We start from the raw sequence: 13,203 nt of genomic DNA on the forward strand, positions 1-13,203 counted from the left end.
TGTTTACTCACATCCTCTAGTAGAAACAGAGACATACCAGGAAGGAACCTGGGACTTCAGGGTGTTTTGGTGCTGTTGAAAAGTTTGTTCAATAGGAGAAAATAGTTTATGTGTGGCCAGCACCAGAGCAAAGACAGGGAGATGAAAAACAGTGATTATATTTGGCTGAGAGATTAAAAGGGGCTGCTCTGCACACTCTGGTGCTGACATGTCTCATTATTTAATCATGAGCCTTAAAACTTATTTAGGGATATTTTAGGCTTGAGGAGGCTTGAGGAACAGTTCCAAGTTTTTTTGACAAAATGAAAGACTTCACCCCTAAGATTGTGTGAACTATTGATCCCTGTGTTTCCTAAATTTGACTGTGATGATTCTAAGGTTTACTTTAGCAGAACATTTTTTTAAGGTGCCAGACTTGTGTTTGGGAACAACAAAACTGAGCTCCTGAAAAAATAAGGTAGACAAGCAATAAATGCTAGCTGTCTCTCCTGGATCCTCAGGCCGAAGCTGAGGTGAGGGCAAGAACCCAAGAACAGCTTGGAAGGTGCAGACAGTCAAACCCACTCCGTGCCCGCGCCGCGGCGGCTGCAGAAAGTGACATCTGCTCTGGGATAATCTGCCTTTCCTACAGGGGCTTTGTGCGAGGGAAGCACCACTGAGCTCGGAGGACTTGTTCCAGATTTAGCTCCGTGTGGGATCAGACCGAGACCGGCTGCAGCTGCTCCGGGCTGCCGGCCCCGAGGGACGGAGCATCCCCGGGCGGGCGCTGCAGCATCCCCGGGCCAGGGGGACGCGCCGGGAGAGCGATGGATGCAGCCAGGAGAGGAACTGCTGAACCCCAGGCAGAAACTGGGCTTGCTCCAACCTCTTGACACCCACCTCAAGCCCGCAGCAAACCAGACTGGGAATGGCCTGCGAGAAGCAGGGCAGGTTACCCGCCGGGTAACCTGGAGCTGGGGCTCCATTTCCAAATTGTGGTTGCAAGATCCTTCTCTCCAGAGCTCACATCTCTGATTTAAAGACTGTGGGTAACCCCTTGGCTAGCCCTGAGCCTCTAATTCCTTACCCTGAAAAGAGATTTTTCTCATGCAAACCAGCAGCAGGGTGGGTTAAGGTTTTGTTGCTCTTGTGCCCTAAATGAGCTTTCTCACCCCAATCCATTTATCAGTATCTGGACACTGTTTTGGGTTTTTTAAACTTTTATTTGCTCTTTGCTATCCCAAACCCATTAAGAATTTCAAAACCAGAGGTGGAGGAAAGCCCCCTTGTGCCCTCTGGCTCTGGCACAAGGAATGGAGATGCTAACTGGTATGAGTGGCCAGGCATGCCAAGGCATTATGGTGGCAACACAGAGTGAGTTTGGCTAAATAATATCCTCTGTGACAAACTACCTGCCAAAACAAACAAAAATTATTAATATTTTAAAAATATTTAGGCTTCCCTGGTTTTCACTTTGAACTTCCTTCTTGCAAACTTAAATTAACATGTAAATATGCATATAATTAGGCGATTAGAGGCAAAAATTATCCTGACACCATGGAAAAAACAGACAGGTTTCCTTTTTGATATATTTTAGGTAAGGGGTTCTGATTCTCACTCAAACTGCATTCTTCATGTTGTGCCAGCAAAATAATCTTAGTTTTAGGCCCTTTTTGCTTTACTGAAAACGTGTAAAAAGGGTTTTGTATAGATGAGGGTTGAGAATGAACTGGTTTTTTTGTGAATTAGAATTATATTTCACCTGAATTACAAAAGATAGAAAAAAATATCTCAAATACCAGAGAAGTACCACATTAAAATACAAAAATAATGAATTTTAACATGTATTACTGAAATGTTTATTGCTTATCAATAGTCATCAATTTATAATTTCTCCCCATGACCTAAATATTTTGCTTTTACAAGGCAAATGTGGATTTTCTCGTAACAAAGTGAATTGGTGAAAAAGAATTAGATGGAAGACAACTAAACCACCCCAAACCCTGCAACTCTCATATTCACATGGAGCAGATTTTGCACTAGATGTCCCGCTTGGGACCTGTGAAAATCATCCCAAAAATCTATTTCCCTCCTGTTGTTATGTGCACATAATTTTCATTACTGGTAAGGGTTGTAACAATAAGAACATTGTTCTATTTTTGTTCATTCTGTGGCTTAACTGCATTCCTCATTTGGTGATATAGTTGTTTGTGGCAATAGAGGTTTTACAGTAGGATAAAAGGAGCTTTCTCCCTGTTTTCCCATCAAAGAAAAAAAAGATGTGTTATGAAATACTTTTTGAAAAGCATTTAAATCACTTGACCTTATATTTTCAAGTTAATCCAATTATTTGAGTTGATAGAGTGTTTAGTATGACACTGTAGGTATGGCCCTGGTTTTAAATCAATAAGTCACATTAAGACATTTAATATCAACATTTCCACAGTAAATACTGTGATTTTTTTTCTTCTGAGATGTAGCTGGTCCTGGTCCTGAGGGCTCAAACCCTCCAACAGTGAGTAAAAATTGTGAGGAAGATCAGCCCTTCAGCTGGGGAAGTCCTGCCCTTTGCTCCTTCCATCTGTTACCTGCCCATGACTGATTTTTTAAAATCCTTTCCTCCAGCACAAGAGGACTGGATCAGATTCTTTTACACATACACATGTTCATCCACGCTGGTTAAGACCTCATTAATAATTTAAAATTAAAAATCCCTTGTTTTAACAAATTCCTCAGAATTTATTCTTATTTTCCTTCATTTCATGTGATGTCTCATCCCTCCATCATATGAGACAAAAAGAGCCTGGAGACATCAGTGACTGCCTCTCCCTAATCTGATCCCCCTCAGGCCAAAAGCAGGATTGGGGAGTACAACATGCTGGATGCCACTCTCCAGTTTTCTCATGCACAGGTTTGGATTTTGAATTTCCAGAGTTCCTGTGTTAAAATCAGGAGGAGAGGAAAGAGACTGTCCCACAGAGACTCATGAGGCTTTTGCTTTATTTATAGAGCATCCAAACCTAGAATATTAAATACTGCTGAGGAACAAGTCTGGGCGCAACAAGACAGATTTTGGGACATGCTCCTCTCCGTCACACCAGGAAAAGATGTCAAAACACAACTGAGCTTTCAGTCTAAACACTACCAGCACCATCAGATCCAGCCTCAGAGAGAAACCATAAGACAGCCTACATTTCACTAGAGGATTTTAACACTCTCCCAAGAGCCCCCTCTATCAGGAACCCATTCAGCCAGACTCGGTGTCAGGTTCGAACCAAAACCCAGCACTAAACTCTCACTGCACCACAAGGCTCTCTCTCACATCAGTGACAGCTGCTGGAGAGTCAGGAGAAAGAGAGCAGAGAAGAACCACACAGCGAGCTCCCTGTCTGCAACACCAACATGTGCCCATTGAAGCCTGGGTTTGCCCATTTTTGTTTTTTACTGACGGCTCCCCCACCACGGTACCTATGCAGGGAAGTGTCGGGAGGCTCTTACAGGGATGAACAGCACACACGAGGGAATTGCTGCTCCTGGCCTGAGAGACTGAGCTCGAGACTTGTGCCTTTTCATGGCACACCACTGACCCAAAGCTGTGATCTGACACACCAACAGCCAGACCCTGTCCTTCTAGGCACACCAGCTGAGCTCCCTGCCTAAGACCAGAACAGCTGGATTTAGTTATCTGGTCACACACGGCCCTTTTGTGGCTCACAGTGCTATGGGGAAACACTGCCAATGAAACCACTGCTCCTTTCAAGTGCTAGGACTGTCACCCACTAAAGTATGGGGTACAAATACAGGTCTGAGTGTGTGTATATATATTTATACACACTTCCCCATCCCTGCAAGTGTCCAAGGTCACTTTGAGCAGCCTGGTCCAGTGGAAGTGGTCCCTGCCCATGGCAGGGGTGTTGGAACTGGATGGTCTTTAAGGTCACTTCCAACCCAAACCATCCTGTGATTCTCTGCGCACACGTGGAGATTCTCTACAGATCTCCAGCCTCTCCAGGAAGTTCTGGTATACAGAGGTCATTGAAATAAACTCTGTGGCCTTCATAAAGATGAGACTGCTCTAGAAGTTGCTCCTGCCAGGGCAGATTTGGAGAAGAGCAGCGCGGTATCACTACACTGCCTTTTGTTGACAACAACCTGGGGGCAAAAGAACTTTTTTATTTCCTCCTCCAGTCTCCCATTCTTCTATAGGCCCAGCAAATGCCCTCAGACAGCCTGAGCTTATCTTTTCTCCCAGATAAATTATTTCACAGACTCAAGCCTTTGTCTTCCATCCCCCAGAATGACTGTGAGAGCTGCCATAGCCCCCAGCTCCTCTGCACCTGAAGAGCTGTCCTTGAAGGACTTCAAATGTTTATGAAAACTGAAGCAGGAAATGTAGTCAAAAGCCAGAGTTTGAGGAAGAGAGACAAGAGGTGATAACGCACAAGCAGGAGAACAGAAAGAAAGAAAGATGCTGCATAATTCCCTTCTGCTACTGCTGTTTTAAGGTCTCAAAACTCCAGATTTCTGCCATTCCTAAGAAAAAGGACTGTCAGCAAGAAAAGAGAAGTTTAGGTCTCTTGGGACACACATAGCTATAAAGGTGAGCAAACTGGGAAACACTCATCAGCACTACCCAGATTTAGGAACAGCTCTGTGCAGAACCCACCAGTGCCTTACACAAAGCTCTACTACCACTCTTATCTCCCCTCCAAAAAACAGCAGCAGTCCTGCTGGGGACTCTCCAGAGCACTCCCCATCCCTTGCTGATTGATTTAACAAGCCTTTGGGAGGCACAAACTCAATGTAATCCCTTTTTCCAGCACAGCCTTCTCTACCTCTGCCCAACTGCAGCTATTTGGGATTTTTGTGATGGGCTGGGTCCTCTTTCTTTTCAATTACTGCTTTGCTTATATCTCTGAGTTTTAAATTCCTTGTTGCTATTTTTCCACCCATATTTTTCACTGCATATTTCATGCTGCTTCTTCTGTTTGGTAACACCCTCTCACTGTGGGTTTTGTGTTGCCTGCTCTCTGTCCTGCAGGGTCTCCTGATGTTTCTCTTTCCAACAAAGTAATTGGGTCTGAGTTCTTCAGAACAAAACCAAGTCACCTCCTCTGTAATATCAGGGACTGATGAGTGATTGAACAACTCTAAAAGGGTATTTCTAACCAGGTAGAAAGGGTAATTTATCCTCATGAAAACTGAGTGTTGCTTGGTAAGCAGGAATAATACACGGGCTGGTTCTCTGGGGTTTACAGCCTGTTACCCTGGTTTTTCTGAATTTCTTTATTAGCCTTTTGATTTTCATAAATGGAGTCAGATCTTTTAGTTACTGTAGAATATTAGAGCAGTTTTCTACCTTTCTCACAGATGTAACATAAACAAATCCTTTGGTTTTCATTCTCTGTCCTTTGTTTGCATATTTCTAACCTGAAAACAATTGTAACTGACAATTTGTCTGGCCACTGAGGCTGAGGGGTGGAAACCCCAAAAAGCCAATCTTCTGCTAGACCCACAAATGTATAAAAAGTAAAAAAATAAACAAAAGGCTCTCTTCTCTCTGCTCTTTCAGCTGGGAGCTGGATCAGAAGAACCTCTGCGAAAATCTCTTGTCTGCGTGTAATTGCTTTGTGTGTCTCAGTGACAACAGCCCTTATAAATTATTTTAGGAGTATTAACTAAACTCCCTCAGAAACAAATTGAGAGCAGGATTTTCCCCTTTCCCACTGTCCCTGGGGCAGAGGAGGGCCTGACCAGGGTTTGACTAATGCTTAGGATCCAGTCTCTGCTCCACTTTTGTGGAGCACCTCTGAAGCTGTTGTGAAGTCCTTGGTGGGAAACTGGACTTCAGTGCAGCACACTTTGGGCTGGAAAGAGCTGGTTCTGTGCTGGGTGAGCTGCACCTCTCCCTGTGAGTGCCTTGAAAGGCAAAGAGAACTCAAAAGGATATTGAAATTACCAAGAAAAAGAGTGCTTTTTCTTTTTTTTTTTTAATTTCAATCTTTCCACCAAGCCTAAAAAAATCTTTGATTTTTTAATTTTTTTTTTTTTTTTACTAGTTCCAATTGGGTGAAACCCAGTTTTAAAAGCACACCATACTGGGAGCAGAGAATTGGATTTCAGTGTTCTCAACATTGCTATAAATAGTACGTCAGCAACCAGCATGGCTTTGTACAACAGCTTTAGCCAGACTGCAAATCTGAAGGAAATTCAGATAACACTTAGCATGAGAAAGGGTTGTTATATTCATTGTTATGGAAAGGAAGGACCCCAGATGATTTTTTTAAATTATCCATCATTATAAAAAGTTGATTTTATGACATTAGTAATCTCCTGTTTTGAGGTGTTTCCAATAATGACTTCAGCACATGCTGACAAATGGTTACCAAAATTTCCAGTTAGATGCGGAGACCACCTTTTTAAAATCAGAAAGCTTTCAACACCGCTTCTTGTTCAACCCCGGAGCCTGAGAAAGCACTTGGGAAAACTGTAGTCAGCGTGAGGAAAGCAAAGATAACGTGTGACTTGCCTGCAAGGAGGGCAAGAGTGGGGGCTGATGCTCAGGGATGTTATAGGTAGTTTTTTGAGGTCTGTAGATTCTTGCTTTCCCACAATTTACACTTGTGTAGTTCATTTTATGTTTCTGATCCCCAAAAGCGGGATGTAGAGAACTGCTCATTTCCTAAAAGTTTCTTGAAATTCTATTGCAGATGACAGGAGCTGCTGCTGTGCTTGAAACTCCTCTATCCACCCATCAAGTAGTAATTAGGTGCCTTTTACAAGGACATCCAAGCGGATCACTGTCTTTAATGCCTTGCATGCCCAGGCTTTCCCCAGTGGAACCTGCTGAGTGTTTTGATCTGATTTGGAGCATCCCCCCTCGCTGCTGTGACCTTGCCTGGGCTGCACACCAGATGATGCTTTGCCTCTCAGCCTGGCCTCATCTGCAGCCCTGTGCTTGGGACACCCTCTGGACAGGATGACGTGAACTTGAATTTTCCCTGGCTGGAGAAGAGGCTGAATTTTCCTCTCACGGTTTGTGTGAGAGCTCAGACCAGCAGGTAGCAGTTTTAGGGAGAAGGAGCTGTTCTCTGAAGTGATGGGGCACCAGCTCCTGACTCCAGGCTGTGGGTGCACGGGGAGTTGGATGGGTATCCCCTGGAGAGTGATGGTGTTTGGGATGTTTCCTGTCCTTTGCATTTTTATTAGCTGTCTTACACAGCCAGCTGTGAAAAACACCTTCCAAGCTGCAGGGCTGTGCTGGAGTGAATTTGGGGATTTTGGTGAGTTTGTATTTTCCATGTTGTGTTATAGGAGATTTGCACCTACCACGCTGTCAAAGCTTTAATCCAGACGGAGAGAGGTAATGAAATGCTCTCCTAGCAAGGAAGGACAGGTGAGATAAATCTTGGGACACAGAGATGCGTGTGCAGTATGCCTCATCCCTCCTTAAGGATGTAAGTGGTGTGAAGGTGCTTTATCCCAGTATTGAGGAGCACAGTTTGGGTTTTTGGTATTTCTCTTTCAAGCCCTCCCCACGACTTGGCTAGCCCTGACCCCCTAATTCCTTACCCTGACTCATGCAAACCAGCAGCAAGGTGGGTCAGGGTTTTGTTGCTGCTGTTGTGTCCTAAATGAGCACTGGGCCAGGGCACAGCATGGGGACATCTCCCTCATGGGGCTGGGACAGCTGAGGGCATCATCTCCATGCAGGATGTGGTAAAAGCCCCTTCCTCTGTGGGTTAACCCAAAGCAGCTCTGGTTTCTGCGGCTGTTCCTTGGAGCCACTGCACTGATATTCCCCCCTCTTCCTTTAAGGAAAAAAAAAAAAAAAAAATCTAGCATTTAAACATTTGCTTTGGTAAAGGATGGAATGGAAAAGTAGGTCAGATTTGAAGGATCCCAGCCCTGACAGTGTCCCTTCTAGAGCTCCAGACCCAGGTTTTTGGGGAGAGACTGAGTCTGACTGCAGCAAAGCTTCTCACGCTGATTCGTGCTCTTCATGTTCCTGTGCATGAAATCACCTCAAAACTCCCGGGACAAATGATATCTCCATGATTTTAAGGGATGAATTTGGTTGCCAGTGTTACATTTATGAAATGAAGTTACTCCTGTTCAGCTCCTTTGAAACTTAGCAAGGTTTTACCATGAAGCAAGGTTATTTTTTTTGCTTTTAAATAGTCTAAGCTAAATTAGCTGGAACCTAATTACAGAATGCTTTTGATTAAAGCCAGACAATGTGCTCTGGAAGCTAGGATCAAAAAAGACAAGGCAGGATGGCAGTGAAAGATTAGGAAGGAAAAAAAAAAGGATTGATTAGTTTTTAAAATCAAATCAGGATCGCTTTTTGTACATGGAACAGAGGTTGCAGCCAAATCAGGCAAACCTTTCAGACTAAGGAAAACTTGACTTTCAATAATATAAATTTTAATTTTATTTCACAGACATATAACTGAAATCCAGAAAGAAAAACTAAAGATTATTTCCGCATCTATTCTTAGAGGTCAGGAGAGAAATCTCACACGAGCCTTGTGTGAGATCTAGAAATCTTACTAAGCTAGTTTGACTTGTAGACATGGTACTGTTGGTCAGCATCAGCTGTGCAGCCAAACAGCTGGCTGCTCTTGCCTTAATCACTGAACCTTTAGAAAGTACTCCATAATTATTTTCATGCCATACTCTGAAAATAACCCTGTTTAAAGAAATTGTGCATGTTGCTAGAAAAACAAATGCTGATTCAACAAAGCTCCTTTCAAAAATACTTTTGTACCTTTAGCTTAATAATGAGCAATAGCCTCATCGCCCTGCTGATTTGAATCCCGAAGAATTTTTATTGTCTGGCAACACATTGAGATGTGCATTTTTTTTCCAAGCTATTTTGCTCTAAAACAAGCACATGTGGGTTTCTATATGCAGACTTTATTCAGCTTCTGAGGATGGAATATTCAGCAGCCCTGTGGCTTTTCAAGTTATTTACCTTAGCATACAGTGAGGGGGGATTGATGTCCATGCTCGGCCCTATCATCTGCACACAGGGAAAACTGGGAAATGAGATTCCCTGGGAAATTAGGTTTAATAAGGATTATTTCCTGCCAGGGGTATACACCTAGGATTTGAAAATGCAGTGGGGGAGAGAGCTTATGAGTGTTGGAAATTGTGGTACAGGAGCTGGCTGTGACCTAAGAGTCTGGTCTCTGCCATGGATCACCATATGTGATTCTTGCCCACATGGAAGGCAATTCTTGGCTATCCCAAGGCCTCATATTTTGTTGCTGCTCTGTTGTTAAATTTTAGAGTGAACACACTGAAAAAGTGAAGCCAAGCCATGAAATGACTGGCAATTGGGTTTGGGATGGGTGAGTGAACTCTCCTGTGCCAGAAAAAGGTGAAAAGCTCTCTGGTGCAGAATACAGCCCCAGGGGAAAATATTGAAACCTAATCAAAATGACTGGGAGATTTAAAAACAACAGAAAGATCCAAGAGATGGCACCAAGCTCTCCCTTCTAGGAGATAATGTATTGCAAACAAATTTGATGGAGACCCCGAGAGGATGAAGTGACCCTCAACAGTGTGGATCTCGAGAAGAGTGACAGGTAGAGTGTGAGACTGAGGCCTGGCTGGAGCTGGGAAATCTGGTGTGCTAAGCGCCATATGGTCCTCCTAGCGCGTGTGCGAGACCTCATTTCCACACCCAACTGCTCACAAAAAAATTGCACTGGTGCTATCACCAGTTGCCTTAAATTCGCTTCAGACTGGGTGACCCCACCATCTGGCCCTTGCTGCTGCAGCTTGGATGACCCATGGGCCGTAGGCTTTGTGCTCTGCCACATGCAAGGAAAGATTCTTTTTTCCTGTTATTTACCCTTTGTGCGCACACCTGTGTGCAGATACACCTGGCTTACGTTTAATGTCCAGCCTAGGAGAACAAGAGAGTACCCTTACTCCTTTCCACATCAGCAGGTGGAAGAAAGATTTAAATCAAAGACATCCCAAGGAAAAACAAAGGCTCAGTGTCCTTTTCAGTCCCTCAAGGCTGGTGTGGCTCTCGCTGCTGCAGTCCTGAGCAGGGGCGGGAGCACTGCCATCCTTTAAGTTAGTGTCCCCATCTTGCAGTGGCTGTTTCTCCATTCCCACAGGGAAAATTTCATCCAGAGCCATGTGCTGAGGAGTGGTGCTGGCACAGTCATGCTTCCACGGATCTGCAGTCCATGGGTGTGCAGCAAAAGCCTGAATTGACCTGGTCTGGTGCTTAGACCACACTGTAGGAAATTATTTACGAGAACACAGGTTCAGGCAGCCTGGGAGAAGTCTAACACACATCTCTTGGCAAAGCCCTTTGAGAAAACCTTTCCATGGTAGAAATGAGGGGTGAGCATGTATTGATGCTTTTCGTGCTGACACATAACATCTAACAGATGCAGTTCTCACACTTGCCATTAATCAGGGAAGCTTCCCACCTTCTACCCAAATGAAAAATCAAGGTATGTGCTTCCTAGAAACAGGAAAGAAATCACTGCCTGTAGCTGGACAAAATGCTAATTCTGAGATTACGACTTTAGCTTTTAAACTTGCTCTATTAGGACTTGGGCCAATTGAATTTTTTTTTTTTTTCTTTTTCTTTCTTTTTTTTCTTTTTTTTTTTTTTCTTTTTGATGAGCACTAAAGCTCCACTAGTGTCCTGTGGAAAACTTTGGCCCCCAGCAGTGATGCGGGACTGGTATGGCTGCTTCCCCTTACAGCACTGCTGGACCCTTTCCCAGTAAAGGAAAAGGCAGGAGGGCAGGAGCCTCCTATGTGTGAGATTCTGCACCTATGAAATACTCTGAGTCTTTCCAGACTGTTTTTCATTCATCACGGAGATTTGTAACTGCACCTCTCTGGCTTTTATTGGTTCATGTATGTCAAGCCCAGTCATTCAGGTGTGAGAAGAGTGAATATAACGTAGTGTCCTGGGGTAGAGCTTCTTGCTGCATCACCAGTAATTGCAGACTTATGTCTGCTAACCTGAACATGCATTTCAGACTGTATATTACTATGTAGGATCAAAAAATTGTGGAGCTTTAGTGTCATTTTCAGAGCAAGGTTTCTACAAGGATGCCCAAGAACTGGAATGGAGGTGCTGTTACTTCTGAGCTGACTGGGATAGTATTTAGAGAGTGCAGCTGTGGAAGCCAGAGACACTCTGCCATATCCAAGAAGAAATGCTAATAGCCACCTGGAAGAGTTAATAATGGCAAGAAGAGGAACCGAACACTGGCTACAAACCCAGGTTCCTGCCACGGTTCTGCAAGGATTTCCAGCCAGTGGGGGAGCTGGGGTGGGGATGGCCAAGCACTGAGGAGCGCCAAGATGAAACACAGCTGGGATGGTGGAGGGGGAATGAGGAAAAAAACCCTCAAAAAACAGCCGGAGGGAGCTCCTGTATCTGCTGAAAACCCAAGTATGCCGATCTAGAGAACAGTGGGGGAAATCATCCCAGTTTACAACCTGCCAGTGGTAAAGGTTTTAGGAGCATTTGCTTTTGTTTTCCGTTCTTTGACAATTTTTGAAGACTGAAGTTCAAGTGCTACTAAAATCTCAGGCTTCTAATTCAAGTTTCAGTTCTCTGTGGCAGTCAGCTGAGATGGGGCAGATATTTTTTTCCAGAATACACTGCTGATAAAATTAAGGAAAAAAAAAATATTCTCCACATCTTCCCCAGTCTACTGCCAAGTTATGGCTTTACTAAATGTTTCAGCTTTTTTTTGAATCTCTCAGGAGCTTTTTGAACTGCTTGAATACATCCACAGCTGTAAGTCTCTCCATGAAAGAAACCTATTAAAGGAAACAGCACATGAGAGTCACAGTAAACAGCAAGTGATGACACTTCCCACAGCCAAGGGCTTTGTTGGTGGGAATACCAGACACCAGAGCTGGAAATCTCTGCAGGAAGGAGAATGGTTACCCTGCTGCTCTTGGAGACTAGACTAATTCTCACTCAATGATCCTTGTGGGTCCTTTCCAACACGGGATATTCCATGGTAATTTCTTCTTCAGGCATGAGCACTGAAGGCGGGTGGCTTGCAGTGACCTGGCTCTGCATCTCTGTAGCAGTGGGAGAAGTTCTGGCTGGAAATCGGATGATTGTGCATCCCTGCCTGCTTGTGCATCTTGGAGATTTATGGATGCTCTGTCCCTCTGCTCTGTGAGGGGACTCTGCCTCCCACAGCACTGGGCCACCAGCAGGCAATTCCTAGAATTGCTGAGAAGTGTTTTGTATTTCCTAGAGGATGTTATATAAATAAATAAAAGTGTACTTGATAATATTTTGTAAGGAAAATGATCCATTTTCCTTTCCTATTTTTTTTCTCCTAGGGTAGAAAGAAAGGGGCACAGAACATACAGGGATTTTTAATTGAAAAAACAAATTAAATGTAATCCTGACCTGAAAGCTGGTTTTTATATGGTTAAAATATATATATATATATATATATTATCTGGACCCAGTCCCACTGGTACCAGACTTCAGCTGAGTTTGTTCCAGATCTGTGATTTTGACAAAAATGTCTGCCTCAAGTTCCAGCGAAAACTTCATAAATTCATCTTCTTCCGACTCCCCCTCCACCCCCCTCTCCCCCCCATCTTGTTTACTCCAAGAGTGCATTTAGATTTCTGCTTGGGGTTTTTATAATAGAGATTTAGTTTGAGCAAAACTAATTGACTTATTTAACTTTTGCAGATGGCTGATTCCTTACAGGGAGTAAAAGCTTCAGGTATTTTTTAGGCACATCTCTGACCTACTTATGGCTGAAATCCTCTTTGAGCACCGGCGTCCTTCTGGTGGCACAACCGGTTATCAGGGTGGCAGCGAAGTTGAATATGCAAATGTTTGCAGGCTCGGGGTCTCAATCTAGAGGCTGTCGCGCTCTTAAACGGGGTGATGGATTTGTGTCCCGAGCCTTTACTGGGGCAGGAATTTGCTCCATCGCAAAATCCTCACGGCGCCCGATTTAATGTCACGAGGAGCTGGAAATGCTGTCAGCGAGCGTGGATGAGCACCGGGAACCTCCGCTCCTGCCGGGCTGTGCCACCCGGGATGCGCTAGAATTGTTAAGGCTCTGCTGGGAAACGAGGCCAGGACAACAGCAAGGCTGAAAACGCTGTTGTGCTGTCAAGGAAATGCTCGAAAAGCAGAAGGGAGCGAGGGCTGAGAGCACAGAGCTGCAGCCCTGCTGCCGCGGGGGA

This window comes from Hirundo rustica, chromosome 12, assembly GCF_015227805.2.
Source record: "Hirundo rustica isolate bHirRus1 chromosome 12, bHirRus1.pri.v3, whole genome shotgun sequence".
Taxonomy (NCBI): Eukaryota; Metazoa; Chordata; class Aves; order Passeriformes; family Hirundinidae; genus Hirundo; species Hirundo rustica.